Genomic DNA, 17,996 nt, shown 5'->3' on the forward strand with positions numbered 1-17,996 from the left:
ACCATACGGTGCGTGGCGGAGGGTGCCTCGTGCCACAACTAGCATCTTCTCTCCCTGTTACACTCCCAAACAGAACGAGGGGAAAATGACTGCCTATATGCCTCTGTACGAGACCTAATCTTTCTTATCTTATCCTTGTGGTCCTTCCGCGAAATGTAAGTTGGCGGCAGTAAAACTGTACTGCAGTCAGCCTCAAATGCTGGTTCTCTAAATTTCCTTAGTAGCGATTCACGAAAAGAACGCCTCCTTTCCTCTAGAGACGCCCACCCGAGTTCCTGAAGCATTTCCGTAACACTCGCGTGATGATCAAACCTACCAGTAACAAATCTAGCAGCCCGCCTCTGATTTACTTCTATGTCCTCCCTCAATCCGACCTGATACGGATCCCAAACGCTCGAGCAGTACTCAAGAATAGGTCGTATTAGTGTTTTATGTGCGGTCTCCTTTACAGATGAACCACATCTTCCCAAAATTCTACCAATGAATCGAAGACGACTATCCGCCTTCCCCACAACTGCCATTACATGCTTGTCCCAACTCATATCGCTCTGCAATGTTACGCCCAAATATTTAATCGACGTGACTGTGTCAAGCGCTACACTACTAATGGAGTATTCAGACATTACGGGATTCTTTTTCCTATTCATCTGCATTAATTTACATTTATCTATATTTATAGTTAGCTGGCACTCTTTACACCAATCACAAATCCTGTCCAAGTCATCTTGTATACTCCTACAGTCACTCAACGACGACACCTTCCCGTAAACCGCAGTATCATCAGCAAACAGCCGCACATTGCTATCCACCCTATATAAAAGATCATTTATGTAGATAGAAAACAACAGCGGAACTACCGCACTTCCCTGGGGCACTCCAGATGATACCCTCACCTCCAATGAACACTCACCATCGAGGACAACGTTCTGGGTTCTATTACTTAAGAAGATTAGTGTTGTCTCCTTCAAAGAAGTTCCCTTCTGACTGCACACACTTTTTACAGCGCTTGTTGGTATTATTTCTGTAACTAATCTTCTGTAATTTCCTCCAAGACCCTCGTCACAACTTTTTGGACATCTTGTGTTGTTTGAAAATGGTGTCCCTTGAAAGCCGTTTTGACTCTTGGAAATAGAAAAAAGTCGCACGGAGCGATATCTGGTGAAAAAGGTGGCTGTCGTAGTACTGAAATTTGTTTTGAGGTTAAAAATTGCTGTACTGACAGAACAGTATGGGATGGCGCATTATCGTGATGCAGAATCCGGTTATCAGCAATGTTGGCACTGACTCGAAGAACTCTTTTACGAAGTCTTTCTAAAATTTATTTGTAGAAATATTGGTTAACTGTTTGTCCAGAAGCCACCCACCTTTTATGAACAATTCCCTTGGAATCAAAGATGCACACAAGCATGCATTTCACTTTTGACTGTGACATGAGAGGTTTTTTTGGTCTGGGTGATCCCTTTGAGTACCATTGCGAACTTCGTCGTCTTGTCTCTGGATCGTACTGAAGAAACCAACTTTCATCACCAGTGATAACACGGCTCAAACATTCTGGATTGATTTCTGTTTGCTCTAACATATCGGCTGCCACATTTTTCGTGTTTCTCATTGTTGTGATGTAGGATTTTTGTGGACCATTTTTGCACAAATCTTTCTCATACCAAAATCTTCAGTTATTATTAGACGAACCGTTTCTCGATTGATGTTCAGTTCTTCTGCAATCGTTTTCACGATAATCTTCGATCAGATCGTACGAGTTCACGCACCCTGGCCAAGTTGACATCCGTCCGTGAGGTTGATGGCCGTCCACTGTCGTCTTCATCTTCAACGTTCATTCTGCCTTCACTAAACATTTTATGCCAACGAAAACCTTCTGAAGCGTACCGTAAGCTGTCGTCGCGTTTTCACCCAATTTTACGCATAAAGAAATGGCATACCGTTGCGCAATATTCTGCAGTTTCATTTCCGTGACGAGAGACACAAACACGTGTTAACTTATTACAGCACAACTCACGACTGAGCAGTTGCACCGATGTGCCGCTTGGATTAGAAGTAGCTTATAGGCCAAGGTCAAAGACATTGTGCCTACGCAAGTCTGCAGTGTTCCCACACCTTGCAAAGAAAATCAGTCTCATTACTTTATTGACGCACCTCTTAGTTATTGCTAAATTAAAATATTTTGTATATTTTGTGGTAATTAAAGATTTATTATTGTATTATAACATTTTATAAAGGAATACAAACGTCTAAAAAATGAGATCGACAGGAAGTGCAAAATGGCTAATCAGGGATGGCTAGATGAAAAATTTGAGGATGTAGAAGCATATATCACTAGGTCTGAGACAAATACTACCTACACGAAAATTAAAGAGACCTTTCGAGAAAAGAGAACCACCTGTATGAAGATCAACAGGTCAGACTGGAAACCAGTTCCGAGCAAAGAAGAGTAAGCAGAAACGTGGAAGGAGTGTATAGAGGGTCTATACAAGGGAGACGCACTTGAGGGCAATACTATGGAAATGGAAAAGGACATAGAGGAACATCAGGAGATATGATATTGCGTGAAAAATTTGAGAAAGCATTGATAGCCAAGTCGAAACAGCCCATGGGAATAGACAACTTTCAGTTAGAGCTGCTGACAGCCTTGGGAGATCCAGCCATGACAAAACTCTTCCATCTGGTGAGCAAGATGTATGAGACAGGTGAAATACCCTCAGAGTTAAATAAGAATATAATAATCCCAATTCCAAAGAATGCAGGTGCAGACAGGAGTAAAAAATACAGAACTATCAGTTTATTAAGTCACGGCTGCAAAATACTAACACAAATCCTTTGCATTTGTAGAAGCCGACCTTGGGGAAGATCAATTTGGATTCCGGAGAAATGTAAAAACACGTGAGGCATAGAAGATAGGTTAAGGAAAGGCAAACCTACGTTTATAGCATTTGTAGAATCGGAAAAAGCTTTTGACAATATCCTCTTTCAAATTCTAAAGGTGGCAGGGAAAAAATACAGGAAGCGAAAGGCTATTTACAATTCGTACATAAACCAGATGGCCCTTGTAAGAGTCGACGGGCATGAAAAGGAAGCAGTGGTTGAGAAGGGAGTGAAACAAGGTTGTAGCCTGTCCCCCATGTTATTCGATGTGTATATTGAGCAAGCAGTAAAGGAAACAAAAGAAAAATAAGGAGTAGGAATTAAGTCCAGGGAGAAGAAATAAAAACTTCGAGGTTCGCCGATGGCATTATAATTCTGTTAGAAAAAGCACTTGTTAAAGCAGTTGAACGGAACGGACAGTATATTGAAAATAGGATATAAGATGGACAGCAACAAAAGCAAAACGAGGATAGTGGAAATTAGTCGAATTAAATCAGATGATGCTGAGGAAATTAGATTAGCAAATGGGAAACTAAAAATGCCAAATCAGTCTTGCTATCTGGCAAGTAGGGAAGATATAAAGTGTAGACTGGTGATTACAAAAAAAGCGTTTCTGAAGAGAAGAAATTTGTTAACGTCGAGTATACATTTAAGTGTCAGGAAATCCTTTCTGAAACTATTTGTATAAAGTGTAGCCCTGTATGGAAGTGAAACATGGAGAATAAACAGTTTAGACAAGAAGAGAATAGAAGCTGTTGAAATGTGGTGCTACAGATTAAATGGGTAGATCACGTAACTAATGAGGAGTTACTGAATAGAGCTGGCGAGGAGAGAAATTTATGGTACAACGTGACTAAAAGAATGGATCGGTTGGTAGGACACATTCTGAGGCATCAAAGGATCATCAATTTAGTACTGGAGTGGAGCGTGTGGGGTAAAAATCGTTGAGGCAGACCAAGAGAGGAATACAGTAAGCAGATTCAGAGGGATGTAGCTTGCAGTAGTTACTCGGAGATAAAGAGGCTTGCACAGGATAGAGTAGCATGGAGAGCTGCATCAAACCAGTATTTGGACTGAAGACCACAACAACAACAACATTTTACATATCTATTGTTATTATAATTATAATCCTACGGACCAGTGGAACGTTAAGTGCCAGCGTTTCGGCTAGTTACACGTATATATGAGGGGAGAGGGGTGCAGCAGAGAAAGTACCAATATGTGACACCACGATAACCGAACTATGAATCGTGACAAAAAATAAAAACACCTACAGCCGTCCTTGTGATTTTATTTTGTCGCTACCAGTTTCAACGCTTCATTGCGTCATTTTCAGGCTGTTTTGATGCGGTACAGGTTGATACGATCCCCATGCATAACCCATCAGTTGTCAGCATAACTGGATTCGCAGATAATGTGTCAGCACTCCAACCATGGTTGGACTGCTGACACGGCAATAAAACGATAATCTTTTTCGATATAAAGGAGCCGGTCACGGTGGCCGAGCGGTTCTAGCTGATTCAGTCCGGAACCTCGCGACTGCTACGGTCGCAGATTCGAATCCTGCCTCTGGCATGGATGTGTGTGATGTCCTTAGGTTAGTTAGACTGAAGTAGTTCTAAGTTCTAGGGGGCTGATGACCTCCGATGTTAAGTCCCGTAGTGCTCGGAGCCATTTGAACCATTTTTGATAAAAAGGAAGCCGGTATGACATCTTTCTAAATATCGACATATTGGATTCCCGATATTTTTTAAAATGTCAACAGTACTAATGAGGAGTATTTGTTTGGGGTGACTCCAGCTACACATCGCAAAGATAAAATTGCAAATATCTCTAGAAACATCAGAGAAATGCTCCTGAAAACTCCTAGGAAAGGCAAAAAAGTCCTAGCGAAGAGAGAAGACGTCTAGAAGCAACTCTCTCAAAATTTCTATAAAATGCCGATTAGCGTGAGCTGTAGCTCCGTCTTGTTGGTACCAGACTTATGCTTTGTGGTCCCCAACAAACCGGTTTAACTTGGATCGAAGGAAGGTCTGTATGAAGTGACAGTAGTGACTTCAATTAACCGTTATCGTTACACCATCTTCTTCGAAAAACTACGGATTCCAAGACAAAATTCAGTAACGCGCACGAAACTGTAGCACAATTGTCGAAAAGTGGTCGCTGGTGAAGTTGCTGAGGGTTTTCTGCTGGACAGTCGTTTATGTACAGTACCTGAAAAGTCGAAGTGGGCCTCATCTGAAGAAATCGAACAGCGGCAGGGGGAATGCTCTGAAGAATTTCCCCACACACAGGTCTACATCTACATATATACTCCGCTAGCCACCAAGCGGCGTGTGGCGGAGGGCACAATTCGCGCCAAAGTCATATGTCCCCCCTTCTGTTCCACTCGCGGATCGCACGAGGGAAAAACGACTGTCTGAATGCCTCAGTACGAGCTCTTATTTCCCTTATCTTTGAATTATGGTCATTACGCGATTTGAAAGTTGGTGGTAGTAATATATGCTCTACATCCTCGGTGAAGACTGGATTTCGGAATTTAGTGAGCAGCCCCTTCTGTTTAGCGCGTCGTCTATCTACAAGTGTGTCCCACTTCAAACTTTCTATGAGATTAGTAAGGCTCTCGCGATGGATAAATGTACCAGTCACGAATCTTGCCGCTCTTGTTTGGACCTTCTCAATTTCTTGAATCAGACCCAACTGGTAAGGGTCCCATACAGACGAACAATACTCTAAGACTGGACGAACAAACGTATTGTAAGCTATTTCCTTTGTTGAAGGACTTCATCGCTTCAGGATTCTACCAAAAAAACCGCAATCTGGAGTTCGCCTTACCCCTTACTTGTGCAATCTGATCATTCCATTTGAGATCATTTCGAATAGTCACACCCATATACTTGACTGATCTTACCGCTTCCAAAGACTGATAATTGATTTTGTACTCATACATTAATGGGGATTTTCGCCTTGTTATATGCAGTAGGTTACACTTACTAATATTAAGAGATAACTGCCAGTCATTACACCACGCACTTATTTTCTGCAAATCGTCATTGATTTGTTCACAACTTTCGTGTGATACTACTTTCCTGTAGACTATAGCATAATCAACAAACAGACTAAGGCCACTGTCAATACCATCAACCAGATCGTTTATGTAAATAGTAAAAAGCAGAGGACCTATTACGCTGCCCTGGGGCACACCTGAAGCTACTCCTGTTTCTGTTGAAGTTACCCCGTTCAGGACGACATACTGCTCCCTGTCTGTTAGAAAACTTTCTATCCAACCGCATATGTCTCTGGATAGACCGTAAGCGCGCACTTTTTGTAGCAAGCGACAGTGCGGAATTGAGTCGAACGCCTTTCGAAAGTCGAGAAATATGGTATCAACCTGAGAGCCGGTATCTAGAGCCTGTTGTATATCATGCACAAAGAGGGCCAGCTGTGTCTGGCATGACCACTGTTTCCTAAAACCGTGCTGGTTTCTGCAGATGAGCTTCTCAGAGTGTAGAAAGGTCATTATGTCTGAACACAAAATATGTTCCATGATTCTACAACAAATCGATGTCAGTGAAATTGGCCGGTAATTATGTGCATCCGATTTTCTACCCTTTTTATATATTGCTATGATCTGGGCCTTCTTCCAGTCCCGTGGAACTTTCCTCCGTTCCAATGATCTCTGATACATGACGGATAAGAATGGTGCTATATTTGTCGCACAGTCAACGTAAAATCTTACGGGGATACCGTCTGGGCCAGATACCTTTCTGGCGTCTAAGGATCTTAACTGTTTTACAATCCCAGATACACTAAACACTATGTCAGCCATCCTTTCGTTTGTTCTGTGAGTTTCAGAATGTCTCTCGCTTAACTCTTCAGTAGTCATCATTTAGTATGGGATCATGAGAAGATCTCCGTGCAGGATTCTACGTGCACTCCTGTCAGACACCGAGCGAGGTGGCGCAGTGGTAGCACACTAGACTCGCATTCGGGAGGACGACGGTTCAATCCCGTCTCCAGCCATCCTGATTTAGGTTTTCCATGATTTCCCTAAATAGTTTCAGGCAAATGCCGGGATGGTTCCTTTGAAAGGGCACGGCCGATTTCCTACCCAATCTTTCCCTAACCCGAGCTTGCGCTCCGTCTCTAAAGACCTCGTGGTCGACGGGACGTTCAACATTAACCTAACCTAACCTAACCTAACTCCTGTCAGACAGTCCTGGGGCAAATGCAAGAGTAAGTGCTGAAAGCTTTGGAGACTGCTGAATAGGCGCCACATTTTCCTGAGTTCTTACAGTCCAACGTGGGCCGGTGAGTTTTCTTTTCACCGCAGAATCTAATGCTCTAATGTCGGATACCCAAACTGGAGTAGTTTTTCTATCAGAAATAGAATCATACTGGACAAGTTCGAAACCAATACGAAATGATCCCTGAGTATTAATCATAGAACGACTCTCGCCTATCCAAGCCATTGCTCCATTATCGATCGATAGCCCCTTTACGTAAATATCTCCTTCCTCCCCCCTCCCTCCCCCCACAACTCACACAGCGACCTCTCTAAAAACGGGAGGTCTTCTTTTTTGCAGGACCATATACTGAAGCGCCAAAGAAACTCGTATAGCAATGCGTAGTCAAGTACAGAAACATGTAAACGGACAGAATAGGGCGCTGCAATCGGCAACGCCTGTATAAGACGACAAGTATCAGAGTAGTTGTTAGATCGGTTACTGCTGCCACAATAGCAGGTTATCAAGATTTAAATGAGTATGAACATGGTGATATTGTCGGCGCACGAGCGATGGGACACAGCTCCTCCGAGGTAGCGAAGAAGTGGGGATTTTCCCGTACGATCATTTCACGAGTGTACCGTGAATATCAGGAGTCCGGAATGCGGCCGAAAAAACTTCCTGCAAGAATCTGACCAACTAGGACTGAAGAGAATCGTTCAACGTGACAGAAGTGCGGCCCTTCCGCTGATTGCTCCAGATTTCAATTCTGCCCCACGTAATTTTACCCTCCAACACATAACTATTAAATTTTTCTTAGTGTCTTCATTGGTTTCAGAAGCTTCGAGAGGCGTAAGATATACAAAAGGAAAACTTTTTACTTCTCTTCATTTTCTCTTGTTGTTGGCTGCAGTTCTCGCGTCTAGGGGCGCATTCTTGAGGCTGAAATTTTGATTTTCTAGGTTCCTGATGATCTGAATAATGTTTGAAGATCTGCCTGTTTTACTCTTGAATTTGATTTTTTGCCTCATTTTTCCGTATCACACCGACTTTACAACTTCCATTTCTGTAACACCACAAACTATATAGTTGGTGTTAATCACAAAAACACGTCCCTTCCCATCTGAGAGCATGCTCACTACTACCAGCTTTCTGCGATACTCACAATATTCCAAATTCACAAACCAAAAGAATTTACAAAATTTCTTGACAAAAGAAGAATCGTCACCAAGATATAGCATTATTTTAAAAATGAATCCAGAAATAAATGTAATAATTAGCGTTAGATTGTGTAATTAATAACACGAATTTTATGTATGCTAGATATTTCGTAATTTCAAATATTTCTAAAAGAAGAGTAATTTTCACTGTCAGTACATATCGATTGTAACACATTAATTTCTTGTTACACATTTTATCCTGAAATATATTGCATAGTACACAGAATCATACGAAATTCATTTAGTTAAACAGCTGAGATAATGTTCAACTATACAAGGATCGATAGTATAAACGGTATCAGATATTTCTATAAACAAAACTGGTAATGTTAGAGGGGAGTATCCCATTACAGCCATCAGCAAGTGTCGGCGTGCGAACCATTCAACGACACATCATCGATACGGGATTTCGGAGCCGAAGGCCCCCTCGTGTACCCTTGATGACTGTACGACACAAAGCTTTACGCCTCGCCTGGGCCCGTCAACTGTCGGTAACTGGAAACATGTTGCCTGGTCGGATGAGTCTGGTTTCAAATGGCCGTGGACGTGTACGGGTATGGAGACAACCTCATGAATTCACGGACGCTGCATGTCAGCAGGGGACTGTTCAAGCTGGTGGAAGCTCTGTAACGGTGTGGGGCGTGTGCAGCTGGAGTGGTATGGGACCCCTCATACGTGTAGATACGACTCTGACAGGTGACACGTATGTAAGCACTCTGTCTGATCACCTGTATCCGTTGATGTCCATTGCGCACTCCGACGAACTTGGGTAATTCCAGTGGGACAATGTGACACCACATATGTCCAGAATTGCTAGAGAGTTGCTCCAGGAACACACTTCTGAATTTACACTACTGAGCATTAAAATTGCTACACCACGAAGAAGCCGTGCTACAGACTCGAAATTTAACCGACAGGAAGAAGATGTTGTGATAGTCAAATCATTAGCTTTTCGGAGCATTCACACAAGGTTGGCGCCGGTGGCGACACAAGCAACGTGCTGACATGAGGAAAGTTTCCAATCGATTTCTCATACACAAACAGCAGTTGACCGGCGTTGCTGGTGAAACGTTGTTGTGAAGCCTCGTGTAAGGAGGAGAAATGCCTACCATCACGTTTCCGACTTTGATAAAGATCGGATAGTAGCCTGTCGCGATTGCGGTTTATCGTATCGTGACATTTCTGCTCGCGTTGGTCGAGATCCAATGACTGTTAGCAGAATATGGAATCGGTGGGTTCAGGAGGGTAATCCGGAACGCCGTGCTGGATCCCAACGGCATAGTATCACTAGCAGTCGAGATGACAGGCATCTTATCCGCATGGCTGTAACGGATCGTGCAGCCACGTCTCCATCCCTGAGTCAACAGATGGGGACGTTTGCAAGACAGCAACCGTCTGCACGAACAGTTCGACGACGTTTGCAGCACCATGGACCATCAGCTCTGAGACCACGGCTGCTGTTATCCTTGACGCTGCATCACAGACAGGAGCGCTTGCGATAGTGTACTCAACGACGAAGCCGGATGCACGAATGGCAAAACGTCATTTTTTCGGATGAATCCAGGTTCTGTTTACAGTATCATGATGGTCGCATCCGTGTTTGTCGACATCGCGGTGAACGCACATTGGAGGCGTGTATTCGTCATCGCCATACTGGCGTATCACCCGGCGTGATGGTATGGGGTGCCATTGGTTACACGTCTCGGTCACCTCTTGTTCGCATTGACGGCACTTTGAACAGTGGACGTTACTTTTCAGATATGCTACGACCCGCGGCTCTACCCTTCATTCGATCCCTGCGAAACCCTACATTTCAGCAGGATAATGCACGACCGCATGTTGAAGGACCTGTACGGGCCTTTCTGGATACAGAAAATGTTCGACTGCTGCCCTGGCCAGCACATTCTCCAGATCTATCACCAATTGAAAACGTCTGGTCAATGGTGGCTGAGCAACTGGCTCGTCACAATACGCCAGTCACTACTCTTGATGAACTGTGGTATCGTGTTGAAGCTGCTACCTGTACACGCCATCCGAGCTCTGTGTGACTCAATGCCCAGGTGTATCAAGGCCGTTATTACGACCAGAGGTGGTTGTTCTGGGTACTAATTTCTCAGGATCTATGCACCCAAATTGCGTGAAAATGTAATCACATGTCAGTTCTAGTATAATATATTTGTCCAATGAATAGCCGTTTATCATCTGTATTTCTTCTTGGTGTAGCAATTTTAATGGCCAGTAGTGTAGATACATCCGCTGGCCAGCAAATTCCCTAGACATGAACATTGTGCGTATTTGGGATGGCTGGCAATGTGCTGTTCAGAAGAGTTTCAAACATCTCGCAACGTTTCACGTTCCCGAACGTCTGTTCCGCGTCGACTGATCCATTCAAGATGTCTTGATTTACCCTCGAGTCTTGCTTCCACTGCCGACCGTGGTGGCCACGCGGTTCTAGGCGCTGCAGTCCGGAACCCCGCGACTGCTACGGTCACAGGTTCGAATCCTGCCTCGGGCATGGATGTGTGTGATGTCCTTAGGTTAGTTAGGTTTACGTCGTTCTAAGTTCTAGGGGACTAATGACCTCAGCAGTTGAGTCCCATAGTGCTCAGAGCCATTTGAACCATTTTTGCTTCCACTATCAGCGGCGATGTCGGAGTAGTCTCCCTGGTGCCCTGTTGTGTACATAGTTCCGCGTAGTCAGCGCGTACACAACTTTCCCACTAGAGCGCGCCCCGCCAAGCACAACAGCGCAGGCGCAGCGCTCATAGTTCTCCGCACTACGAGATGGCGCTGTCTTAGAGACGGACCAAATTATGCTTCTGCCGATCCGCGTATTAACATGTCACGCAGCCAATGAGATTGCTGCTAACGTAGAACCTTTTCTCCCCGCGGATCACACTCGCGCAGTGATACCTGAACGCTCGAGGTATTATAACGAGTGTACAGACCTCCGATTAGTCAGTCTGCATCAGACTGCAGTCAAGTTTCAGTCTGTGCCTAATAAGATTATCATATTCCTGTACATAGCCATAAAGAGAAATGTATAGACACCTTGTCAAGTATCAGAGATATGTGAGAATAAGATTAACGTACCAAGACCACAAGAACTTCAGATGGTCAATTGTAAACAGCATCCAGAATCAAGTTACGTAATATCTATGATTTTTATTATTTTAATAAATGTGTGTGAAAATTAATCAAGTTCTGTTTAAAGTTGGTCACCGTCAGTCTGCTACTCTAAGCGTGCAAGTGGCATTTCTATCGTCTGACCTAACGGTAAGACCACGAGACATATTGCTGACACTCGCCTACTTCGTTAGAGCGACAAGTCAAATAATCTGATGGTGTGTGTACCGAAGGTCTTACAGTACGCACACCACGTGCCCCTACCTCAGCTTCCCTGCACCTCGAGCGGCCGCTTTCGTTTGCCGCTCGCCGGGCGCGCCGGCTCTCCTCGTTATGCGGCGCGCCGCTCGCCGGCTGCCGGCTGCTGCCGTAACGACCGCCACCAGCCGCCATTATCGCGGCATCAGCCACCGCCCAACACGGAATTCCGTGCTCCTCTCAAATTCATAACGCGTTCGGCCCGCCGGAATTTATTATTCCGCGCCGCAGATCAATCTTCGTTGAATAAACTTCCGCAGGCCGGGAGCCCCCCCTTTTAATTTATTTATAGTTCATAATCGGGCCCCTTCATTAACTCGCCGTTGTCAAAACGGCCCTTATCTGCCGCGGCCAGCTTAAGATACACGGTGAGATTATCGCTTGACTTACTGCCCCTCTCCCCCCCCTCCCCCCCCCCCCCCTTCTCGGTGCCCCGCGATACGCCGTCCGCCAACAGAAACGCCTCGTGATGGGCAGGCGAGCAATTTGAACGATTATACGAGTAATTTTGGGAGGAATGTCGTCGTACTGGTAGATACGAATTGAATAATGCGGTAATAAACGGTTACGGTACCAGGAAATACTCAGTATGCGACCTTCCACAACAAAAAAGATGTCGGTTTTTACGTACAGTATAACGGAAGAAGATAATAAATCAAGAAAAAATGGCTCCTACTAATAACCAAGTGTCCTGTATAAATAAAATGATTTATATTTTTAACGCGTCGTTAAATTCTTTTCATTATAAACGCAAGGTGCAACATTTATTCTAGTATCTCTAACGTTTAACTTGGTAGCAATACGGCATGGCAATTGACATCCAACAGCGTTGATTGGGATGTCTTATAGAAATTTAGTTGACAATAACGGTTAAATTCACCTAAATATTTCTGTGACTATCAATAGTTCAAAAACAGTCATAATCGCATTTATCACTATTATACCGCCAACCGGTTTCAACCCGACCAATGGTGCAAACGCCCAGAAGATGACCCCTAAGTCAGGTTGAAACTGGTTGGCGGTATAATAATAATAAATGCGATTAACACTGTTTTCGAACTATTGATTAATCATACTAATCGCTGCTTCATGTCCACAACCATATTGTCCAAAAAATTCTGTGACTGGATAGCCTTCGTCAACAGCACACAGGCAGCATAATAATACGTCGCCTAAGGCGAAAGTCTGGATGGTTCCTTTGAAAAGGTATGGAAGATTTACATCTCTGTCCTTCGTTATTGAGAACTCGTTCTTCCTCGTCGTTGACGGGAAGTTGAACTGTAATCACCGTTTCCATTCACGAAACTATACGTGGTCTATAAGAAGAGCATCTAAGAGATAATGATAGCAGCCCTCTTAGATTGATTGCAGATGATGCTGTCATTTACCAACTAGTAATCATGGGGTCAAAACGAACTGCAAAATGATTGCGACAAGATATCTGCATGGCACGAGAAATGACATCATGTTATATACATAATCCACGACTCGAAGAGGCCACATCATTTAATGATTGAATTGGCTGATGATATATATATATTGTGTGTGTTCCAACATCTCCTCCTAAACCACTGGAGCTATTTCAATCAAACTTGGTACACACATTCCTTACCGCCAGGCAACAACTGCTGTGGGTATAAGAACCCCTTCCGAACGTTGTTCAGGAGGTATGACGCCATAAATAATGAGATGCGTCAAAAAGTGCTGCATCATGCATGATGTTTAAATATAATACTGCTGTACTACTAACTGTGTTCGGAATTAATTTCGCACATCGTATCCACATACGCCGCTAAATACAACTACAAAAGCATATCATTGTACCACACATAGTTCAGGAGATATGAGGTCATAAATACTGAGATTCGTCAACAAACTGCCGCATCGTGCGTGACGTTTACATTTCTTCTTTGCTACTAGCTGTATTCGCAACATATTACGCTGACAGTATCCACAGATGCTGCTGAATATACCTATACAAATATATCATTGTACGACACATAGTCCAAGAGATATGACTTTATAAATACTGAAATACATGAAAAATCCCACGTCACACATGGAGTTACTACATTTATTCTTTAAGATAAAGACGCTCCTACAGTCGAATCAACTTCAAGAAATCCCTGACACATAGCAGCATTTTTGGCTGCTTTCAGCTGTGAGGCACAAACGGCTGTGGGAGGAAACAGTAGCTGTCTGCACAGCAATGAAGAGGTTTTGTCATAGAGACGTTTTCAAAATCGCTTTTTTGTAGACACGCGAAAGAGCTGCACTCGCCGTATGGGAACTGATTTGTTAATTTAAATAAATCCGTATCATGATGAATGCATAATCCTCCGAAACGCATAGTGGGAATGTCAGTAAAAGGGAACGACTACATCAATTTATTTAAATTGATATCGATCATGTTTCTCAATCTGGATACTGTACTTATACATGTGTACATTACGCACATTTCTTTGTACGACGTTTCGTAACTTTAAAATGTTTTCAGGAATACATGGAAAACTAATTTTTTCGATAGTTCGATACATACACAGTACATATCTTGTTTTCATTTGTAATAGAATATTGGCAAAATTAAGACCCGGGCAATCTTGCATTGGTCAGTTAATAAACAATAAAAGTTAAGGTGCTCCACATGTACACTAAAAATTACGTTCAATTTCGGTCACATGAATAATCACATAAATTTAAAGAACGTCGGTTCCATTAAATAGCTATGGATTACAATTACGTACAAAGTAGAACACCAAAATGTTTTAATTCCCATCTACGTAGTGAGAAATGAGCATCGTAATAAAATAACATAATCAGACTTCGCACGGAAAGATTTACGGCTAGGTAATAATCTTTCTCACATACTGTTCGGTAGACAAATAGTATGAAACTGATTGTATAAACAGTCTCCCATATATTTAAGTGTGAACTGCAGAGTAACCACGCCGACTTAGATGTAGATCCAATAACACGTGCAGGCACCATTTTTTCAAGCAGTATAAACGTACGGACTAAAAAAATTCCAATGGAAGTGGTTAAAATACGAGTGTGCAGAATTCGGTACAATTGGCAACATAACATCGGATTCCATTTTTTTTTCAGTGAACTCGATAGCATCTAACACACTATTTTTGCTTTCTTCAATTTATAAAAGGTGTATCTACTGTAAACATAATTCGACAAATCATGTCCCCACAAAAAGGTATTTACATTTACATTACGACTTACCTATGCATACAAAGCCCCCACGTAGCTTGGCCTGATATACTGAAATAGTTGTTTGCCTACTCCTGCGAGATTCCTATTATTTTATTACGATGCTCACTTCTCTCTGCGCCTCTCAGATTTTCAGAATAATAGTAAGTACAAATAACCTTTGATTTGTTAATTTAAATAAACCCATCTCATGATGGATGTATAAGCCTCCGAAATGCACAGTGGGAAGCTCAGTAAAAGCGAAAGGCTACATTAATTTGTTTATTTAAATTGACATCGATAAAAGCCACAGTTAAGCTTTACCTGAAAGGATTTCATTTAAAGGAATCCATAATCTCCCAATGAAATGATAGGGAAACGAAAGAACCTGAGTGCTCTCCTTAACAATCTAACCCCATAGGCTTGTGTGCCAGTCGACACAGCATCATGGGTAACTACTGTAGCATCTCGATGAATCATTTTGATGAACTAAACGACTGGAGAAAATGCATTCTTTTTTATTTCTCCAGGGTTCACTGACTGGTTCGATGCTATACTGTTTTATTTCCTACCCTTTGCCAGAGTACAACGTCTCGGAAGCGTCCCCGAGTTGTTGTATACATTCCAACCTCTATCTCTATCTCCGCAAGTTATGCCCTCTACAGCTCCCTCCACTACCGTGGAAATTATTCCCTGACATGTAACTAATGCCCTATCATCTTGCCTGCCGTTGTGGCCGAGCGGTTCTAGGCGCTTCAGTCTGGAACCACGCTGCTGCTACGGTCGCAGGTTCGAATCCTGCCTCGGGCATGGATGTGTGTGATGTCCTTGGGTTAGTTAAATTTAAGTAGTTGTAGTGTAGGGGACTGATGGCCTCAGATGTGAAGTCCCATAGTGCTTAGAGCCATTTGAATTTGAACCCTATCATCTTGTGCTTCTGTTAGCTAGTGCTTTCCACAAATCTTTCCTCGGCGATGCTGCAGAGAACTTCATGCAGTCCACATAATTTTCAGTGTGCTACATCTCAAACACTTCCCTTCTCTTCTTGCCCAGATTCCATACAGTTCATATTTTACTTCCATACAATACTGTGTTCCAAATCAACATTCTCATAAAACTCTTTCGCAACTTACCGTCAATGTTTTACTCTACTCTACCCTGTAAAATTAATGTGACCACCTGTCAAAAGCCTGAATAATCAATCACCTTTCGCAGTGCAGACCCTGCGGGAAGTGCAGGAAGAGAATCAATGAGGTTTATCTACATCTACATGGATACTCTGCAAATCACACTAAAGTGCCTGACAGAGGGTTCATCGAACCATCTTCACAATAATTCTCTGTTATTACAATCTCTAACAGCGCGCGGAAAACACGAACACCTATATCTTTCCGTGCGAGCTCTGATTTCCCTTATTTTGTTATGACGATCCTTTCTCCACGTGCGTCACACGTCGGAGAATTCCTTCATCTCGTCTACTACATGGCTCACAATTTTCATGTTACGTTTGGTGCTAATCTCATTTCTGTTACTCCTCAATACTTTCATCTTTCTTTGGTTTACTCAATAAACGTTTCATTCTGTTCGTTAGATGCTGTAATTCTTCCGTATTACCAAAGAAGTTATTTTAGAAAGGACATTTTACTGCTGGAAAACATCATGTGGAACTGATTAATGGCTTTAGGCTCTAAAACCTTCGTGATGCAGCGAGTACTCTTCAGTGGCCTTTAATACGTAGGGGTTGAGACTGCATGTCGAATCCAATTAAAAAAAAAGACTGCCGGATCACAATTACAGCGGTGGTACGCACCTGTACCAGAAATGAAAGCGTACCTCTTCCATAAACCCTACAGTTGGAACTCGTGACGCCAGATGTCGCCTTCGTGTGTTGACTGCAGTCCGAAGCCTCTGTTGCTTCTGGGCAGTGGAAGCCAACACAGTGGCACATTTATCTATTTATTTACTATTTACTGCTACGTTGTTCATTTAGATTCTAAAACAGACCACATGTTATACATTAAATCATTTTTTAAACATATCAGTGTATTTCAAAATTACACTGTTTTACGAAGGAAAGTAAAATACTCGTAGTGACAGTGCAGAAAAATAGAGATAGGCAGATATAGTAGCTACATGTTACGAAAAGAAATACACGGTGTAACAAAAAGAATAATCAGATTTTTAAAAAATCATAAATATTATGTTATTTGAGACGTGTGCAAGTACTGTTGGAAAGAGCAAACACTCGAATTTTACATGGTTCCCCCTGGGTAGCAGCAGTGTGCAGTTTCACGGGGAATAGGTGTATGGTCTATTTTTCTTTGTCGAGAACACTGTTACAGGAAGCACATATCTCGTTATCCTGAGAACTTTCTTTTCCCACAGTTGGAGACTGATTCGTACTACTTCATTTACCAACATGATAGGGCACCGCCACACCGGCATCTGGAAGTGCGGGAATTTTTAAGCCAAAGGATTACTGAACGACGGAGTGGTCGCACTGGACCAAATGATTCAGTCTTACATTACTCGCCTCCAAGGTCACCGGACTGACTGTATGTTACTATCTTGTGGGGTTTGTAAAAGACTCTGTTTAAGTGACTCCATTACCATCAACAATAAATGAACTGGGATATCGCATAACAGTGTAAAGTATGTATGTAGAACTGTAAAAGGATCCTAGCCAAAGATCGACATACGTTACGTATGAAGGAATAATGGAGATGTAACCCTTGTGCGCAATTTCTGGTTAAGCCACCTCACAAGAGCAATTATAAATTTAAAAATTACAGGGTCACCACCAGCTCAAGCCCTTCCTAACAATTAAGAAAAGACCGAACTGGAAATTATCAGTTTAATTAAGTTAAGAATTTCATTATAATAATGTAATTTCTTTTAAAGAAACTAACAAGATGAACAGCATTGTATGTCGTATATCAATGAGCTTGTTTAAAAAATTATCACATTTAATTAATCTTGAGACAGTACACCGTTCACTTTGATTTTTCCTCCCATTTTTGTTCACCACAAGCAAGCAGATTAACATTTAAAAAATCAGGGAATAGAAAATTAATTTGAAAACTGGCATCAA

Source organism: Schistocerca americana, chromosome 5, assembly GCF_021461395.2.
Source record: "Schistocerca americana isolate TAMUIC-IGC-003095 chromosome 5, iqSchAmer2.1, whole genome shotgun sequence".
NCBI classification, from domain to species: domain Eukaryota; kingdom Metazoa; phylum Arthropoda; class Insecta; order Orthoptera; family Acrididae; genus Schistocerca; species Schistocerca americana.